Genomic DNA, 5,778 nt, shown 5'->3' with positions numbered 1-5,778 from the left:
GAATATTATTTAATTAGCCTGTTTATGAGGTTTCTAGAGTCATATTAAATTTTGGTTGAGAAATTTATTTGTTTGGATAGTTTAATAAGTAAAAAAGACTGAATTGTAAAAACTGTAAAGGTTGAGTAGTTAAATTAAAGGGACTAAATGGACAATTTGACCATGGAAAATTTAGTTAGTGGGATTTGATGAGGTTATGTTTAATAAAGTGATTTAATTAGGTTTAATTATGATTATTAAAGTTTAATTAAGAAAGTTGAAGTATTTGCAAATAGGTCATGAGTATATATATTAAATTAAACTTAAAATTTAAAGAAAATTTTTCATTTTCTCTTCATCTTCTCCATGAAAAAGAAATGAAAAGCTAGGGCTTTCAACTTTGAATTTTAAACTTTGATTTGGTAAGTGTATTGATGCCTATTTTAGTAATTTTTATGTTTTTGAGTTCGTATCAGTTTGGTCTATTTAAATCGATGACCAATTTGTGAAACTATTAAATGTTATAAAATTTTCCATTAATGAATGAGGCTATTTCTTAATGTTTGTGGTGAAATATGGAGCTTTGATGATAGATTAGAATATTTTGAAAAGTGTTTTTGATGATTTTGATGTTTAGGGACTAAATTGATTAAATGATAAATTGCATGAACTTGAGGTGAAATAATTGCAAATAGGGATTTATATGAAGTTATGGAATATTTGGGTATCATGGGTGTTTAGGAAAAATGAGTAAATTGCATGATTAGGGGTTAATGACTGAACTGAATAAGATGGAAAGTTGATGGGCAAATAGTGAATTTGCCAAAAAGGATTTAGTTGCATGAAAGGATCAAATAGTGTTATTATTCTAATTGATGGAATGAAATTATTATTGTTAGATCAAGAACGTACTGATAATCGTGGAAAAGGAAAAACTACGGAATAGTCCCTGTATTCTGGAATCACCTACAAATCAGTCCAGTAAGTTCGTATGTTTAATTTTACTCCTAAATGTTTACATTCTTGTTAACATGTTGTTAACGAACATCATTTCATATACTGAAAGTACGCTTTATCGAGCCAAATCTTACTGTTATACTGAATAAAGCTCAATCGAGCAAATCATACCGTTATACTAAATAAAGCTTAGCTGAGTAAATCTTACTATCTTACTGACTGATGTTTAAATCGAACAAATTCTACTGTTATACTGAGTGAAACCCAAATGAGTATAAATCTACGGATATACTGATGAAAAGTTCAATCGAGTCATGCTCACTGAGTATACTGAACTACTGAATTGGTTGTGATTATTGTTATAAACTGCATATAATGGCAATCTCTATGCTTAAGTTGATTAAACCTATGTTGGATTGAAAAGGTTATGACTTTCTAAACAGACTTACTAAGCTTCATTTAAGCTTACCTTTAAATTCGTTCATTTTGTAGATCACATTTTGAAGGCTAAGAAGATCGGGTCAAAGCTAAGAATCACACTATCCGGAATCTTGGTAGACTTAATTTCTTAGTTTTGGTATATGGCATGTACTAGTGTCACGGGCCGCAGTTCAAAGCCCGTGACCAGCGCACCAAATGCATCCAATGGAGGTCTGTTGCTCAGATGGGGATCATTTGGCCTACGAGAACTGGCCCGATTCAAAGAGCTGTTGGACAGGCCTGTCACATTGAAGCCTGATAGGCCCGATAATAGGACTATGTAGTCTTAGAAGTTCTAATTGTACACAGCTTCTAATTCTGTAAACTTAGAGTCCTAATTGAATACAGCTTTTAATTGTAGCCATCGGTTTTGGGGGAGCTCAAATATAAATAAAGAGCCTCCCCCTCATTTGTACTCACTCTTAAATTGCTTCATTATTCTTTGTGAATAAGAATTGAGAGCATTTACTCAAACTTTTCTCTCAAGCGTTCTTGCTTTTGTTCATCTTTCAAAGATCGTTCTTAATTCGTTCTTCCACTGTTCTTCGTGGAAACTTTAAGGGAATTCTGTTGAATCCTTTATTGTTGCGAGTTGAGCTGACTTAGGCGTTTTTACGGTTGAATCCTTTATCGTGGAAGTTAGGCTGACTTAGGCGTTTTTAAGCCAAGAAACTGCCTAAGGCCGCACGGATGTGTGGGAAAACTCCAGGTCCGTGACACTAGGACCCTATGTATTGATATGTCAAATGCCTAGTTTTTTAGTAGAATGTTGTGACATGTTGTGCCCTTGATCAACTTGTGATTTCCTACTTGTTACTTAAATATGTTTGATAGGTCATAGTATGAAATGGTATGCTATAGGTTACCTTAATACTTGTAATGAAGTGGATGTATGTTTAAAGAGACAATTGTGTTGTGGTTACAAGTTGAGAATGGGTATATGATTATGTTTGAGAATGTTTGAAGTTGAATTGCACCTCCCATATGTGTATTTGAAAATGTGTAAGTACCTATTCCATAAGAGAGTGAAGTTGAGCAAGAAATAGGTAAATTTGGGCTCACACAGCATGAGACACAAGTGCGTGACTCGGCCGTGTGAAGCACACGGCCTTGCGACACAGCCTTGTGACACTTGATGGTCTTTTGTATGCAAGTCAGTGAGTTACATTGCCTAACACACACCCTAGCATACGGGTGTGTAAGGTAACTTTGAGAGTTACATAAGTGAGAACACGGGCTGGGACACGGCTGTGTGTCCCTAGTTTGAAGGTTACATGGCTTGAAACATGGGCTTGTCTCTTAGCCGTGTAAGACACACAGCCTTATGTCCCCTGTTATCAAATTTTACTACTTTTCTTAAATCTTTCTAAATTGATTCAGATTGGTCACGGATTGTTTCTAAGCTATGTTTAGAGCCTCGAGGGCTCAATTAGGGACAATATGCATGCGTACCAATGTTATATATTGTGATTATAATATTGACTGATATAATGTCCAAATGTTTCTGATTTATTAGTAATACTCCGTAACCATAATTCAATGATGGTGACAGGTTAGGGGTGTTACAGGTATGGTTGATATGTGCTTAATTAATGAACTTGAGATGTTGGTTGGATTGATTTTGATGTATGAATTGTGGTGCCTTTTGATGGCATATTGTTTAGGTTGATAGGATGGTTGATTTGGTTTGTTTTGAAGTGTGTTTGATGGTGTTTTGGATATATGAATGCAAATGGGATTTGTGTGTCTTGGTGTGCTTGATTTGGCTTGTTTTGGGGCAACTTATGTAGCACACGGCCTGGGACACGGGCTGTCACACGGCCGTGTGCCACACATGGTCACCCCAAATGGCCATGTGTTTCAAGTCAGTATGTAACACAGTCTGGCACACAGCATACAACACGGTCATGTGGCCCTATTTCAAATAATTACATGAGTTGGGACACGGCCGTGTGTCCACACTTCGAATGCTCACACGGGCGTGTGACCTTTGTTTTCAAGTTTTTTCAGATTTTTCTATTTTGTTTCAAAATGATCCTTAAACATTTTCAAACTATTTTTAAGGTATCATAAGCTCAATTTAAGGCTCATGAATGTATTTTTATTATAATTAAATTGTATTGTTTAATGTTATTAATTAAATTATGTGATTGTTTCTATTGTAAGTTAAATGTTTCGATTTGTACTGTAATGATCCGTAAGCCTAATCTGGCGATGAAGACTGGTTAGGGGTGTTACAGATCGCAAGTAGAAAGGGTTGATGTTTATGGATATCAACATCGCAAGATGAAGGAGGAGTGCTATTGTCAATACGGGGGCATCTGACTTGTTTATATTGGAGAAAACCATGGGTAAAATTTTTCTCTCGGTTAGTAAATCGACTAAGAAGGTTAAGATGGTTAATTCCAAAGAGGCTGCAACTGTGAGAGTAGCACAAAGCATTGAGCTATAGATCGGTCAATGAAAAGGCAAGAAATACTTCGAGGTAATTCACTTAGACGATTATGACTTTATTCTTGTCTTGAATTTCCTTGATTGGATTAATGCTCTGTTGGTTCCTTTTTCCGATTGCATTTGTATCTTGGATACTCATTAACGACAATGCGTGGTACCAGTGAGTCGTGATGAGAAAGGTGGAACCAAGGTACTATCGATAATCCAGCTAGTCGAGGATGTTAATTGTGGAAGGAGCATTGACTTGATAGGTCAGAGTGCTATAAAGACCCCCTTGGAAATGCTAGAATGGCAAAAAACAAATATGAAGTCTATTGAGTTATTAGTAAGGCTACCACTTATAAGAGAAGTGGGTTGTGCATCAGACTTTGGGGGAAAAGTAATGATGCAAATTGGGTAGCTAAATCGAGTAAATGCTATGAATGAGGTACATCTCAATCACTTATCTAGTGTTTTACATTTTGACTTACCATTGGCTTGGTAAAGTCACAGAGGCCCTTTTAGAGTTTTGAAATCGGTAAGCCGAGGGGCTTACAAACCAGAGTTAGAGTGTAACACCCCAGATTTTAGGGTTAGGAGTTTTGAGATTTATCAGTAGCTTCTGTGGCTAGACCGGACAATTGGGTTGGTTTATGCGTTTTAGTGTCAGAATGGGCTTGCTGGTCTTGTTGTTGGATGATTGTTAGTGTACCTCGAGGTTATGGGTTTGAGTCCTTGAGCGTGTTTTGATGAATTATTTTTATGCGACTTCAATTTGTTTTAAATTAAAGATATTTACTTATTTATTTATTTTAAATTATATTTTTATTATTCTGAAAAAGGGAAGAAAGAGTTTTTATTTTCATTTTTCATGTTCTCTTTTTCCTCTGTCAAACGTTTTCCTTTACTCTTCTTCTTTTTCTCATAATTCTTTTTTCGCCCAAACAATTTTTTTTATTTCCTTCTTGGATTGTTTTTGTTGCATCGGTTCGTTTACATCTTTTTCTTTCGTCGACAAAAGCTTCGGGTTAAGTTATCGATCGGTGTTGGTTGAGTTCGAGGCGTGTTGATTGCGAATCAAGTATGGGTTCTGAACTCTTCTTTTTCGTTATTGAAATACTGAATTGATTCGGGGTAATTCGACATTATAAGTGTGTTCTGAAATGTTTAACTCGGTGCCAAATTGCTTGAAATTTGGAAACCCTTTTCGTGTGATTTGGTAGTTGACCAACTGAGGTTTTTTCGGCTTTAAGTAGTATGAATTCGGTTTAATGTGGTGTGTTTCTGAAATACTTTGATTAGGGTTCATTTTAGTGATCAGAATACAAGACTTTTAGTCAATGTCGGGGCGGTTTCGTGACCACACGGGTGTGTGCCCCTACACGAGCGGTCCACACGGCCATGTACATTTAGGAATTAGGGTTTTCAGGCAAAATTTGGTGCCACATGACCGTGTGGCTGATTTGAGGATTTTAGTCGATTTCCACACAACTGTGTCCCCTAGGCACACGGGCGTGTGTGTTTGGGAATTAAGGATTTAGTGATTTGGTGCCATACGACCGTATGACTAATTTAGGGATTTAAGGATCCCACAAGGGCGTGTATGACCCTCACACGGCCGTGTCTACACTGTATTCCATTTTAGCACAAATGGACAGAGAGTTACACGACCTGTTCACACGGCCATATCCCTGGCCCACACGGGCCTATTGACCCCCCACACGGTCGTGTTGACCCCCACTTGGTCTAGGCATTTTCACACGGGCAGAGCACACAACAGTGTGGCCCTAAGTCACTTATTTTAGTTCTGTGTATGTTTTTTATCTGAAAATGTGTTTGTGTGTTCCGACCCTTGACTAGGCTTTAGTGAGGGTAGTTAAGACTCTGATCTGGGCTTCGGCTTATGTGTTATTTGTGACTATTGTGTGA

The sequence above is a fragment of the Gossypium hirsutum genome, chromosome D09 (genome assembly GCF_007990345.1).
Source record: "Gossypium hirsutum isolate 1008001.06 chromosome D09, Gossypium_hirsutum_v2.1, whole genome shotgun sequence".
NCBI classification, from domain to species: domain Eukaryota; kingdom Viridiplantae; phylum Streptophyta; class Magnoliopsida; order Malvales; family Malvaceae; genus Gossypium; species Gossypium hirsutum.
Note: the sequence above shows the minus strand (reverse complement) of the source record.